The sequence below is a fragment of the Aethalodelphis obliquidens genome, unplaced genomic scaffold (assembly GCF_003676395.1).
Source record: "Aethalodelphis obliquidens isolate GAN/ISIS:26980383/991018 unplaced genomic scaffold, ASM367639v1 scaffold7, whole genome shotgun sequence".
Classification (NCBI taxonomy): Eukaryota; Metazoa; Chordata; class Mammalia; order Artiodactyla; family Delphinidae; genus Aethalodelphis; species Aethalodelphis obliquidens.
In genome coordinates, this window is record NW_020837951.1 from 37,242,443 (window position 1) to 37,257,326 (window position 14,884).

Consider the following 14,884-nt stretch of genomic DNA (forward strand, 5'->3'; position numbering starts at 1 on the left):
TGTTTTTAGACATTTTAATAAGTATGTATTGGTAGCTTACTAAGCTTTGTTGGATTTTTGTAGTGACTAATGATGTTGAACTTCTCTTTTCCTGTGCTTGTTTGCCATTCATTTAACATTTTTGGTGAAGTGTCTGTTCAAATCTTTTGCCCGTTTTTTTAAAAAATTGGCTTGTTTGTCTTCTTATTGAGTTTTGAGAGTTCTTTGTATATTCTTTTTTTAAAAATTAATTTATTTTATTTATTTTTATTTTTGGCTGTGGTGGGTCTTTGTTGCTGCACACGGGCTTTCTCTAGCTGTGGAAAGCGGGGGCTACTCTTCATCGTGGCGTGAAGGCTTCTCATTGGGGTGCCTTCTCTTGTTGTAGAACACGGGCTCTAGGTGCGTGGGCTTCAGTAGTTGCAGCATGTGGGCTCAGTAGTTGTGGTTTCTGGCTCTAAAGCGCAAGCTCAGTAGTTGGGGCGCACGGGCTTAGTTGCTCCATGGCATGTGGGATCTTCCTGGACCAGGGCTCGAACCCGTGTCCCCTGCATTGGCAGGCAGACTCTGAACCACTACACCACCAGGGAAGCCCCTTCTTTATATATTCTGATACAAGTCCCCCCCTTTTTTTTTCATGTTTATTGGAGTATAATTGCTTTACAATGTCGTGTTAGTTTCTGCTGTATAACAAAGTGAATCAGCTATATGCATACGTTATCCCCATATCCCCTCCCTCTTGCGTCTCCCTCCCACCCTCCTTATCCCACCCCTCTAGATGGTCGCAAAGCACAGAGCTGATCTCCTGGTGCTATACAGCTGCTTCCCACTATTCCCACTAGCTATCTATTTTACATTTGGTAGTGTATGTATGTCCATGCCACTCTCTCACCTCGTCCCAGCTTACCCTTCCGCCTCCCTGTGTCCTCAAGTCCATTCCCTACATCTGTGTCTTTATTCCTGTCCTGCCACTAGGTTCATCAGAACCTTTTTTTTTTTTTAGATTCCATATATATGTGTTAGCATACAGTATTTGTTTTTCTCTTTCTGACTTACTTCACTCTGTATGACAGACTCTAGGTCCATCCACCTCACTACAAATAACTCAATTTCTTTTCTTTCTATGGCTGAGTAATATTCCATTGTATATATGTGCCACATCTTCTTTATCCATTCATCTGTCGATGGACACTTAGGTCGCTTCCATGTCCTGGCTATTGTAAATAGAACTGCAGTGAACATTGTGGTACATGACTTTTTTTGAATTATGGTTTTCTCAGGGTATATGCCCAGTAGTGGGATTGATGAGTCATATGGTAGTTCTATTTTTAGTTTTTTAAGGAACCTCCATACTGTTCTCCATAGTGGCTGTATCAATTTATATACCCACCAACGGTGCAAGAGGGTTCCCTTTTCTCCACACTCTCTCCAGTGTTTATTGTTTGTAGATTTTTTGATGATGGCCATTCTGACTGGTGTGAGGTGATACCTCATTGTAGTTTTGATTTGCATTTCTCTATTGATTAGTGATGTTGAGCATCCTTTCATGTGTTTTGGCAACCTGTATATCTTTTTTGGAGAAATGTCTATTTAGGTCTTCTGCCCATTTTTGGATTGGTTTTTTTTTTTTTTTAATTGAGCTGCATGAGCTGCTTATTCATTTTGGAGATTAATCCTTTGTCAGTTGCTTCATTTGCAAATATTTTCTCCCATTCTGAGGGTTGTCTTTTGGTCTTGTTTATGGTTTCCTTTGCTGTGCAAAAGCTTTGAAGTTTCATTAGGTCCCATTTGTTTATTTTTGTGTTTATTTCCATTTCTCTAGGAGGTGGGTCAAAAAGGTTCTTCTGTGATTTATGTCATAGAGTATTCTGCCTATGTTTTCCGCTAAGAGTTTGATAGTTTCTGGCCTTACATTTAGGTCTTTAATCCATTTTGAGCTTATTTTTGTGTATGGTGTTAGGGAGTGACCTAATCTCATACTTTTACATGTAGCTGTCCAGTTTTCCCAGCACCACTTATTGAAGAGGCTGTCCTTTCTCCACTGTACATTCCTGCCTCCTGTATCAAAGATAAGGTGACCATATGTGCATGGGTTTATCTCTGGGCGTTCTATCCTGTTCCATTGACCTATCTTTCTGTTTTTGTGCTAGTACCATACTGTCTTGATTACTGTAGCTGTGTAGTATAGTCTGAAGTCAGGGAGCCTGATTCCTCCAGCTCCGTTTTTCTTTCTCAAGATTGCATTGGCTTTTCGGGGTCTTTTGTGTTTCCATACAAATTGTGAAATTTTTGGTTCTAGATCGGTGAAAAATTCCATTGGTAATTTGATAAGAATTGCATTGAATCTGTAGATTGCTTTGGGTAGTATAGTCATTTTCACAATGTTGATTCTTCCAATCCAAGAACATGGTCTATCTCTCCATCTGTTTGTATCATCTTTAATTTCTTTCATCAGTGTCTTATAGTTTTCTGCATACAGGTCTTTTGTCTCCTTCGGTAGGTTTATTCCTAGGTATTTTATTATTTTTGTTGCAATGGTAATTGGAGTGTTTCCTTAATTTCTTTTTCAGATTTTTCATCATTAGTGTATAGGAATGCAAGAGATTTCTGTGCATTAATTTTGTATCCTGCTACTCTACCAAATTCATTGGTTAGCTCTAGTGGTTTTCTGGTAGCATCTTTAGGATTATGTATAGTATCATGTCATCTGCAAACAGTGACAGTTTTACTTCTTCTTTTCTGATATGGATTCCTTTTCTTTTTCTTCTCTGATTGCTGTGGCTGAAACTTCCAAAACTATATCAAATAACAGTGCTGAGAGTGGACAACCTTGTCTTGTTCCTGATCTTAGAGGAAATGGTTTCAGTTTTTCACCCTTGAGAACGATGTTGGCTGTGGGTTTGTCATACATGGCCTTTATTATGTTGAGGTAAGTTCCCTCTATGCCTACATTCTGGAGAGTGTTTATCATAAATGGGTGTTGAATTTTGTTGAAAGCTTTTTCTGCATCTATTGAGATGATCATATGTTTTTTCTCCTTCATTTTGTTAATATGGTGTATCACATTGATTGATTTGCGTATATTGAAGAATCCTTGCGTTCCTGGGATAAACCCCACTTGATCATGGTGTCTGAGCCTTTTAATGTGCTGTTGGATTCTGTTTGCTAGTATTTTGTTGAGGATTTTTGCATCTATGTTCATCAGTGATGTTGGCCTGTAGTTTTCTTTCTTTGTGACATCTTTGTCTGGTTTTCCTATCAGGGTGACAGTGGCCTCGTAGAATGAGTTTGGGAGTGTTCCTCCCTCTGCTATATTTTGGAAGAGTTTGAGAAGGATAGGTGTTAGCTCTTCTCTAAATGTTTGGTAGACTTCACCTGTGAAGCCATCTGGTCCTGGGCTTTTGTTTGCTGGAAGATTTTTTTTTTTTTTTTTTTTTGCGGTACGCGGGCCTCTCACTGTTGTGGCCTCTCCCGTTGCGGAGCATAGGCTCCGGACGCGCAGGCTCAGCGGCCATGTCTCACGGGCCCAGCCGCTCTGCGGCATGTGGGATCTTCCCGGACCGGGGCACGAACCCGCGTCCCCTGCATCGGCAGGCGGACTCTCAACCACTGCGCCACCAGGGAAGCCCGCTGGAAGATTTTTAATCACAGTCTCAATTTCAGTGCTTGTGATTGGTCTGTTTATATTTTCTATTTCTTCCTGGTTCAGTCTCAGAAGGTTGTGTTTTTCTAAGAATTTGTCCATTTCTTCCACGTTGTCTCTTTTATTAGCATATAGTTGCTTGTAGTAATCTCTCATGATCCTTTGTATTTCTGCAGTGTCAGTTGTTACTTCTCCTTTTTCATTTCTAATTCTATTGATCTGAGTCTTCTCCCTTTTTTTCTTGATGAGTGTGGCTAATGGTTTATCAATTTTGTTTATCTTCTCAAGGAACCAGCTTTTAGTTTTACTGATCTTTGCTATTGTTTCCTTCATTTCTTTTTCATTTATTTCTGATCTGATATTTATGATTTCATTTCTTCTGCTAACTTTGGTTTTTTTTTCTTGTTCTTTCTCTCATTGCTTCAGGTGTAAGAGTAGGTTGTTTGAGATGTTTCTTGTTTCTTGAGGTGAGATTGTATTGCTATAAACTTCCCTCTTAGAAGTGCTTTGCTGCATCCCATAGGTTTTGGGTTATCGTGTTTTCATTGTCATTTGTTTCTAGGTATTTTTTGATTTCCTTTTGATTTATTATTTCATCTCTTGGTTATTTAGTAGCATATTGTTTAGCCTCCATGTGTTTGTATTTTTTGCAGTGTTTTCCTGTAATTGATGTCTAGTCTCCTAGCGCTGTGCTCGGAAAAGATACTTGATGCGATTTCAATTTTCTTTTTTTCTTTCTTTTTTTTTTTTTACATCTTTATTGGAGTATAATTGCTTTACAATGGTGTGTTAGTTTCTGCTTTATAACAAAGTGAATCAGTTATACATATACATATGTTCCCATATCTCCTCGCTCTTGCGTCTCCCTCCCTCCCACCCTTTCTATCCCACCCATCCAGGTGGTCACAAAGCACCGAGCTGATCTCCCTGTGCTATGTGGCTGCTGCCCACTAGCTATCTATTTTATGTTTGGTAGTTTATGTATGTCCATGCCACTCTCTCACTTTATCACAGCTTACCCTTCCCCCTCCCCATATCCTCAAGTCCATTCTCTAGTAGGTCTGTGTCTTTATTCCTGTCTTACCCCTAGGTTCTTTTTTTTTTTTTTTAACATCTTTATTGGGGTATAATTGCTTTACAATGGTGTGTTAGTTTCTGCTTTATAACAAAGTGAATCAGTCATACATAAACATATGTTCCCATATGTCTTCCGTCTTGCGTCTCCCTCCCTCCCACCCTCCCTATCCCACCCCTCCAGGCTGTCACAAAGCACCGAGCCAATATCCCTGTGCCATGCGGCTGCTTCCCACTAGCTATCTACCTTACTACGTTTGTTAGTGTGTATATGCCCATGACTCTCTCTCGCCCTGTCACAGCTCACCCTTCCCCCTCCCCATAACCTCAAGTCCGTTCTCTAGGAGGTCTGTGTCTTTATTCCTGCTTTACCCTTAGGTTCTTCATGACATTTTTTTTCTTAGATTCCATATATACGTGTTAGCATACGGTATTTGTCTTTCTCTTTCTGACTTACTTCGCTCTGTATGACAGACTCTAGGTCCATGCACCTCACTACAAATAACTCGATTTCGTTTCCTTTTATGGCTGGGTAATATTCCATTGTGTATATGTGCCACATCTTCTTTATCCATTCATCTGATGATGGACACTTAGGTTGTTTCCATCTCCTGGCTATTGTAAATAGAGCTGCGATGAACATTTTGGTACATGACTCTTTTTGAATTGTGGTTTTCTCAGGGTATATGCCCAGTAGTGGGATTGCTGGGTCATATGGTAGTTCTATTTGTAGTTTTTTAAGGAACCTCCATACTGTTCTCCATAGTGGCTGTAACCAATTCACATTCCCACCAGCAGTGCAAGAGTGTTCCCCTTTCTCCACACCCTCTCCAGCATTTACTGTTTCTAGATTTTTTAATGATGGCCATTCTGACTGGTGTGAGATGATATCTCATTGTAGTTTTGATTTGCATTTCTCTAATGATTAATGATGTTAAGCAATCTTTCATGTGTTTGTTGACAATCTGTATATCTTCTTTGGAGAAATGTCTATTTAGGTCTTCTGCCCATTTTTGGATTGGGTTGTTTGTTTTTTTGTTACTGAGCTGCATGAGCTGCTTATTCATTTTGGAGATTAATCCTTTGTCAGTTGCTTCATTTGCAAATATTTTCTCCCATTCTGAGGGTTGTCTTTTGGTCTTGTTTATGGTTTCCTTTGCTGTGCAAAAGCTTTGAAGTTTCATTAGGTCCCATTTGTTTATTTTTGTTTTTATTTCCATTTCTCTAGGAGGTGGGTCAAAAAGGATCTTGCTGTGATTTATGTCATAGAGTGCTCTGCCTATGTTTTCCTCTAAAAGTTTGATAGTTTCTGGCCTTACATTTAGGTCTTTAATCCATTTTGAGCTTATTTTTGTGTATGGTTTTAGGGAGTGTTCTAATCTCATTCTTTTACATGTAGCTGTCCAGTTTTCCCAGCACCACTTATTGAAGAGGCTGTCCTTTCTCCACTGTACATTCCTGCCTCCTGTATCAAAGATAAGGTGACCATATGTGCGTGGGTTTATCTCTGGGTGTTCTATCCTGTTCCATTGATCTATCTTTCTGTTTTTGTGCTAGTACCATACTGTCTTGATTACTGTAGCTGTGTAGTATAGTCTGAAGTCAGGGAGCCTGATTCCTCCAGCTCTGTTTTTCATTCTCAAGATTGCTTTGGCTATTCAGGGTCTTTTGTGTTTCCATACAAATTGTGAAATTTTTTTTTCTAGTTCTGTGAAAAATGCCAGTGGTAGTTTGATAGGGATTGCACTGAATCTGTAGATTGCTTTGGGTAGTATAGTCATTTTCACAATGTTGATTCTTCCAATCCAAGAACATGGTATATCTCTCCATCTATTTGTATCATCTTTAATTTCTTTCATCAGTGTCTTATAATTTTCTGCATACAGGTCTTTTGTCTCCTTAGGTTGGTTTATTCCTAGGTATTTTATTCTTTTTGTTGCAGTGGTAAATGGGAGTGTTTTCTTGATTTCACTTTCAGATTTTTCATCATTAGTGTATAGGAATGCAAGAGATTTCTGTGCATTAATTTTGTATCCTGCTACTATACCAAATTCATTGATTAGCTCTAGTGGTTTTCTGGTAGCATCTTTAGGATCCTCTATGTATAGTGTCATGTCATCTGCAAACCATGACACCTTTACTTCTTCTTTTCTGATTTGGATTCCTTTTATTTCCTTTTCTTCTCTGACTGCTGTGGCTAAAACTTCCAAAACTATGTTGAATAAGAGTGGTGAGAGTGGGCAACCTTGTCTTGTTCCTGATCTTAGTGGAAATGGTTTCAGTTTTTCACCACTGAGAACGATGTTGGCTGTGGATTTGTCATATATGGCTTTTGTATGCTGAGGTAGGTTCCCTCTATGCCTACTTTCTGGAGAGTTTTTATCATAAATGGGTGTTGAATTTTGTCGAAAGCTTTTTCTGCATCTATTGAGACGATCATATGGTTTTTCTCCTTCAATTTGTTAACATGGTTTATCACATTGATTGATTTGCGTATATTGAAGAATCCTTGTGTCCTGGGATAAACCGCACTTGATCATGGTGTATGATTCTTTTAATGTGCTGTTGGATTCTGTTTGCTAGTATTTTGTTGAGGGTTTTTGCATCTATGTTCATCGGTGATATTGGCCTGTAGTTTTCTTTCTTTGTGACATCCTTGTCTGGTTTTGGTATCAGGGTGATGGTGGTCTCGTAGAATGAGTTTGGGAGTGTTCCTCCCTCTGCTATATTTTGGAAGAGTTTGAGAAGGATAGGTGTTAGCTCTTCTCTAAATGTTTGGTGGAATTCACCTGTGAAACCATCTGGTCCTGGACTTTTGTTTGTTGGAAGATTTTTAATCACAGTTTCAATTTCAGTGCTTGTGATTGGTCTGTTTATATTTTCTATTTCTTCCTGATTCAGTCTTGGCTAGTTGTGCATTTCTAAGAATTTGTCCATTTCTTCCAGGTTGTCCATTATATTGGCATAGAGTTGCTTGTAGTTATCTCTCATGATCTTTTGTATTTCTGCAGAGTCAGTTGTTACTTCTCCTTTTTCATTTCTAATTCTATTGATTTGAGTCTTCTCCCTTTTTTTCTTGATGAGTGTGGCTAATGGTTTATCAATTTTGTTTATCTTCTCAAGGAACCAGCTTTTAGTTTTATTGATCTTTGCTATCATTTCCTTAATTTCTTTTTCATTTATTTCTGATTTGATCTTTATGATTTCTTTCCTTCTGCTAATGTTGGGGGTTCTTTGTTCTTCTTTCTCTAATTGCTTTAGATGTAAGGTTAGGTTGTTTATTTGAGATTTTTCTTGTTTCTTAAGGTAGGATTGTATTGCTATAAACTTCCCTCTTAGAACTGCTTTTGCTGCATCCCATAGGTTTTGGTTCGTCATTTCTCCATTGTCATTTGTTTCTAGATGTTTTTTTATTTCCTCTTTGATTTCTTCAGTGATCACTTCATTATTAAGTAGTGTATTGTCTAGCCTCCATGTGTTTGTATTTTTTATAGATCTTTTCCTTAATTCATATCTAGTCTCATAGCATTGTGGTCAGAAAAGATACTTGATACAATTTCAGTTTTCTTAAATTTACCAAGGCTTGATTTGTGACCCAAGATATGATCTATCCTGAAGAATTTTCCATGAGCACTTGAGAAAAATTGTATTCTGTTGTTTTTGAGTGGAATGTCATAAATATCAATTAAGTCCATCTTGTTTAATATATCATTTAAAGCTTGTGTTTCATTATTTATTTTCATTTTGGATGATCTGTCCATTGGTGAAAGTGGGGTGTTAAAGTCCCCTACTATGAATGTGTTACTGTCAATTTCCCCTTTTATGGCTGTTAGTATTTGCGTTATGTATTGAGGTGCTCCTATGTTGGGTGCATAAATATTTACAATTGTTATATCTTCTTCTTGGATCGATCCCTTGATCATTATGTAGTGTCCTTCCTTGTCTCTTCTAATAGTCTTTATTTTAAAGTCTATTTTGTCTGATATGAGAATTGCTACTCCAGCTTTCTTTTGGTTTCCATTTGCATGGAATATCTTTTTCCATCCCCTTACTTTCAGTCTGTATGTATCTGTAGGTCTGAAGTGGGTCTCTTGTAGACAGCATATATATGGGTCTTGTTTTTGTATCCATTCAGCCAGTCTGTGACTTTTAGTGGAGTATTTAATCCATTTACATTTAAGGTAATTATCGATATGTATGTTCCCATTCCCATTTTCTTAATTGTTTTGGGTTTGTTATTGTAGGTCTTTTCCTTCTCTTGTGTTTCTTGCCTAGAGAAGTTCCTTTAGCATTTGTTGTAAAGCTGGTTTGGTGGTGCTGAACTCTCTCAGCTTTTGCTTGTCTGTGAAGGTTTTAATTTGTCCATCAAATCTGAATGAGATCGTTGCTGGGTAGAGTAATCTTGGTTGTAGGTTTTTCTCCTTCATCACTTTAAATATGTCCTGCCAGTCCCTTCTGGCTTGCAGAGTTTCTGCTGAAAGATCAGCTGTTAACCTTATGGGGATTCCCTTGTGTGTTATTTGTTGCTTTTCCCTTGCTGCTTTTAATATGTTTTCTTTGTATTTAGTTTTTGCCAGTTTGATTAATATGTGTCTTGGCGTGTTTCTCCTTGGATTTATCCTGTATGGGACTCTCTGTGCTTCCTGGACTTGATTAACTATTTCCTTTCCCATATTAGGGAAGTTTACAACTATAATTTCTTCAAATATTTTCTCAGTCCCTTTCTTTTTCTCTTCTTCTTCTGGAACCCCTATAATTCGAATGTTGGTGTGTTCAATGTTGTCCCAGAGGTCTCTGAGACTGTCCTCAGTTCTTTTCATTCTTTTTTCTTTATTCTTCTCTGCAGTAATTATTTCCACTATTTTATCTTCCAGGTCACTTATCTGTTCTTCTGCCTCAGTTATTCTGCTATTGATCCCATCTAGAGTAGTTTTAATTTCATTTATTGTGTTGTTCATCGTTGCTTGCTTCATCTTTAGTTCTTCTAGGTCCTTGTTAAATGTTTCTTGCATTTTCTCTATTCTATTTCCAAGATTTTGGATCATCTTTACTATCATTATTCTGAATTCTTTTTCAGGTAGACTGCCTATTTCCTCTTCATTTGTTAGGTCTGGTGGGTTTTTATCTTGCTCCTTCATCTGCTGTGTGTTTTTCTGTCTTCTCATTTTGCTTATCTTACTGTTTGGGGTCTCCTTTTGCAGGCTGCAGGTTCGTAGTTCCCGTTGTTTTTGATGTCTGTCCCCAGTGGCTAAAGTTGGTTCAGTGGGTTGTGTAGGCTTCCTGGTGGAAGGGACTCTTGCCTGTGTTCTGGTGGATGAGGCTGGATCTTGTCTCTGTGGTGGGGAGGTCCATGTCCGGTGGTGTGTTTTGGGGTGTCTGTGGACTTTTTATGATTTTAGGCAGCCTCTCTGCTAATGCGTGGGGTCGTGTTCCTGTCTTGCTAGTTGTTTGGCATAGGGTGTCCAGCACTGTTGATTTCTGGTCGTTGAGTGGAGCTGGGTCTTAGCGTTGAGATAGACATCTCTGGAAGAGCTTTCACCATTTGATATTATGTGGAGCTAGTAGGTCTCTGGTGGACCAATGTCCTGAACTCGGCTCTCCCATCTCAGAGGCACAGGCCTGACACCTGGGGAGCACCAAGACCCTGTTAGCCACACGGCTTAGAAGAAAAGGGAGGAAGGAAGGGAGGGAGGGAGCAAGGAAATAAAAAGAAAGTTATTAGAATAAAGAATAAAAATAATTATTAAAAATAAACAATTTAAAAAGTAGTAAAAAAAAAAAAAAAAGAAAGAAGAGAGCAACCAAACCAAAAAACAAATCTACCAATGATAACAAGCGCTAAAAACTGTACTAAAACAAAAAAAAACGGACGGACAGAACCCTAGGACAAATGGTAACAACTATACAGACAAAATCACACGAAGAAGCATACACATACACACTCACAAAAAGAGAAAAAGGGAAAAAATATATATATCTCTATATAAAAAGAAAAAGGAAGACAGCAACCAAATCAGTAAACAAATCTACCAATGAAAATAAATGCTAAATACTAAACTAAGATAAAAATTAAAACCAGAAACCTGTCAGTCGCATACAGCAAACCCCAAGTCTACAGTTGCTCCCAAAGTCCACCTTCTCAATTTGGGATGATTCGTTGTCTCTTCAGGTATTCCAGTGATGCAGGGTACATCAAGTTGATTGTGGAGCTTTAATCCTCTGCTCCTGAGGCTGCTGGGAGAGATTTCCCTTTCTCTTCTTTGTTTGCGCAGCTCCTGGGGTTCAGCTTTGGATTTGGCCTCGCCTCTGCGTGTAGGTCGCCTGAGGGCGTCTGTTCTTTGCTCAGACAGAAGGGGGTTAAAGGAGCTGCTGATTCGGGGGCTCTGGCTCACTCAGGCCGGGGGAGGGAGGGGTACAGAAAGTAGGGCGAGCCTGCGGCGGCAGAGGCCGGTGTGACGTTGCACCAGCCTGAGGCGCGCCGTGCGTTCTCCCGGGGTAGTTGTCCCTGGATCACGGGACCCTGGCAGTGGCGGGCTGCACAGGCTCCCCGGAAGGGGGGTGTGGATAGTGACCTGTGCTCGCACACAGGCTTCTTGGTGGCGGCAGCAGCAGCCTTAGCGTCTCAGGCCCGTCTCTGGGGTCCGCGCTTTTAGCCGCGGCTCGCGCCCGTCTCTGGAGGTCCTTCAAGCAGCGCTCTTAATCCCCTCTCCTCGCACACCCGAAACAGTGGTCTCTTGCCTGTTAGGCAGTTCCAGACTTTTTCCCGGACTCCCTCCCGGCTAGCTGTGGTGCACTAGCCCCCTTCAGGCTGTGTTCGCTCAGCCAACCCCAGTCCTCTCCCTGGGATCTGACCTCCGAAGCCCGAGCCTCAGCTCCCAGCCCCCACCAGCCCCGGTAGGTGAGCAGACAAGCCTCTCGGGCTGGTGAGTGCCGTTCGGCACCCATCCTCTGTGTGGGAATCTCTCCGCTTTGCCCTCTGCACCCCTGTTGCTGTGCTCTCCTCCGTGGCTTCGAAGCTTCCCCTCTGCCACCCCCGTCTCCGCCAGTGAAGGGGCTTCTAGTATGTGGAAACTTTTCCTGCTTCACAGCTCCCTCTGCGAGGTGCAGGTCCTGTTCCTATTCTTTTGTCTGTTTTTTCTTTTGCCCTACCCAGGTACTTGGGGGAGTTTCTTGCCTTTTGGGAAGTCTGAGGTCTTCTGCCAGCGTTCAGTAGGAGTTGTTCCACATGTAGATGTATTTCTGATGTATTTGTGGGGAGGAAGGTGAACCCCACACCTTACTCCTCTGCCATCTTGAAGGTCCGAGCTATAAAGAACTCTTAAAAAACTAAATAGTAAAAAAAAAAAAAAAAAAGAAAGAAAGTGATGCCCAATGTTGAGTGAAGTAGAAATGCTTGAGCTATCTTGGCAGATAGTAGAAGGCTGAGGAAAGTGGCCAAGGACGAATGACTGTATTATGTGAGGATACAAAACATATCCATTGATTGTATTCCATGAGAGAGCTCAGGAAACACACCATTCACCAAGGCCATCAGGAAAGCACTGGTGAGAGTAGCATTAGCATCACAGTGGGGGCTCTTCTCTACGGGTCAGGGCTCATTGTAGGAGAGGTGGTCGCAGAGCTGAGTTCATACATATCCATGGGGATGAGGCGCTTCATTGTAATAGAGACCATAATAATTGAAATGACCTTCAGGGTCTGAGGGAACAGCCAAGGGACTTGAGCTGCATGGAGTTGCGGAGATGGTAATAGAGCATGATGTCCCCAGGAGAAAAATAGGTAGCAAAGCATGGCAGGTATATACTATGATGATTTCCCTAGTTCTTTTCCCAAAGGGACCTGTGGATGTTTACTTGGGTGATTGTATATTGGGAAAGGCAAAATACCCAGACATTTTTAGACCCACAGTCTGAGTTGACATTGATACCTGGAGACCCAAAGCATCAGCATAGTTCTAATAGAGTGGACCTCTAATAGGCCTACAGGGACCACGTAATAAATGAAGCCCTGGCTCACATCTGGCTCCAAGTGGGCCTGCTGGGTTTGTGGATACACTCAGTGGTCATTTCTCCTGTTCCTGACTGCATTGATACAGTTACATGTTAGGGTAGCCCTCATGTTGGGTTCTTAGTCTGTGGGGTAAAAGATATAATGAGGAAGGCCAAGTGGGAAGCTTTGAAATTGTTCCTTCCTCTCCCAGCCACGATAATAAATCGGAAACAATATCACATCCCTGGAGCACGACTGAAGACTATTGCTGGCTTAAACAAGCAATAGCCGTCATCATAGCTACTGTGCCAGATATGATGTAATTGCTAGAGTAGATCAATAAGACTTCAGGTACATGGTATATGGCCATTGATCTGACAAAAGCATTCTTTTCAGTTCCAATCAGAAAAGAGGGTCATAACAGTTTGTATTCACGAGGGATGGCCAACAATATTCTTTACATTTTGGCCTCAGGGCTATGTCAGCTTTCCTGCCCAGTCATAATATAGCTTGATGAGATCTGGACAGCTTGGGCATTCCACAGACCATCACACTGATCCATTTCATTGATGGCATGCTGATGTGCTCTAGAGGATGGGAGAAAAACCCTACAAAGATTCAGGAACCTGCCATTTCAGTGAAGTTTTTAGGATTCCAATGGTCAGGAGTATGTTGGGATAGCTCTCCAAAGTAAAAAACAAGTCACTGCATCTTGTGTCCCCTACCACAAAGATGGAAGCACAGCACCAGTAGTCCTCTTTGGGTTTGGAAAGCAATATTTTCTACAGCTAGGTTTATTGCTCTGGCTCACATAGAGTGACCAAAGGCTGCCAGCTTTGAGTGAGACCTAGAAAAGGAAAGTCTCTGCCAATAGGATCTGGAGGATACTATGGTGTTGGAAGTGTCAGTGGTAGAAAATGATGCGGTATGGGCATATGTTAAGCTCCAGAGGGACAATCACATTGCAGGCCCTTGGAATTCTGGCTCCCGCTGCCTCTGAATATTCAACCTGTCAGCAATAGAGACCAATGCTGAGCCCTTGATAGGGCACTTTTCCTTGAGGAGACTAACCAGCTACTTGGTGGCAAGTCAACTGCTTTGGGCCTCTCCCACAATGGCTGGGCCAGTGATTCATCCTCACAGGAATATATGACTTATTTGGGGTATGGGTTTGCATTTCCTACCTGTAATGGCTCAGCCAGCGTCACTATTTAGGGGCTTATGGAATCCCTGATCTACAGGCAGGGATTCTCACACAGCTTAGCATCCAAACATGGGAGCCTCTTCATAGTGAAGGAAGTGTGGAGTGGGCCCATGATCATAGGTCCACTGGTCATATCACATACTATACCAACCAGGGGCAGCTGGTCTCAGAAAATGTTGAATAGCCTTTTAAAGGCACAGCTAAAGTGCCAGTGTGTGTATGGGAAGAATACATGGCTCTGGGAAGCAAGGGGTACAAGCAGAAGTAACCCCACTTACCATTACTCACAGTGACCCAGTGGGGGATTTTGTACTTCCTCTCCCTGCACCTCTGAGCTTTGTAGAGTTGGAGGTTCTGATCTCTAAAGAAGGTGTACTCTTGCCAGGGGACACAGCAAGGATCCTATTGAACTATAAGCGATGGCTGCCACCAGGGCATTTTGGACTCCTGTGTCCAGGGACCAGCCTGAGAGAAGAGCCACCATATTGGCAGAAGTAATTGACCCTGATCAGCAGGAGAAGGTAAGGGTGTTTTTACCCAATGGGGACAGGGAAGGAATATGTGTGGAATCTCTGTGATGCAGTTGGGCATTTCCTGGTATTTCCTTGCCCTCTTGAATGGACACATGCAGCAACTGTAGTCTGAGAAGGATGTGGTTACCCACAGCATGATTACCTACTTCAGGAATGAAGGCTCAGGTCACACTACCAGATGAATCAACAAGACCCGCCAAGGTGACAGATGACAGTGAGGGGAATTTAGAAAGGAGGAGGCAGAGTATGAGTACCAGTTGCAGGCCTGAGATCAGCAGCAGTGATGAGGGCTGTAGTTTTTTCCACTCAGTGGGCCCTTGCTTAGGAAGAGAGGCCCCATGGAACCATGGAGGAGCTGCTCCCCAGTCCCCTGTGGGGAAGGAGATGTGTGCGACCATGGGAATGTGTCTCTCAGATCTCCTACTGTGGGCAGCGTAGTTGATGCCCCACCTGCTCTGATCT

General features: G+C 41.5%; 1 protein-coding gene across 2 annotated transcripts in view; it reads left to right on the forward strand.

Annotated features, from left to right (window-relative positions):
- Positions 1-14,884, forward strand: part of SPATA31F1 (SPATA31 subfamily F member 1) — a 113,045-nt gene that overhangs the window by 38,661 nt on the left and 59,500 nt on the right. For both annotated transcript variants that reach the window (XM_027105611.1, XM_027105612.1), the window contains exon 3: positions 14,275-14,410. The gene's annotated coding sequence lies outside the window, so the exon portion shown is untranslated. The remainder of the gene's footprint in view (positions 1-14,274; positions 14,411-14,884) is intronic.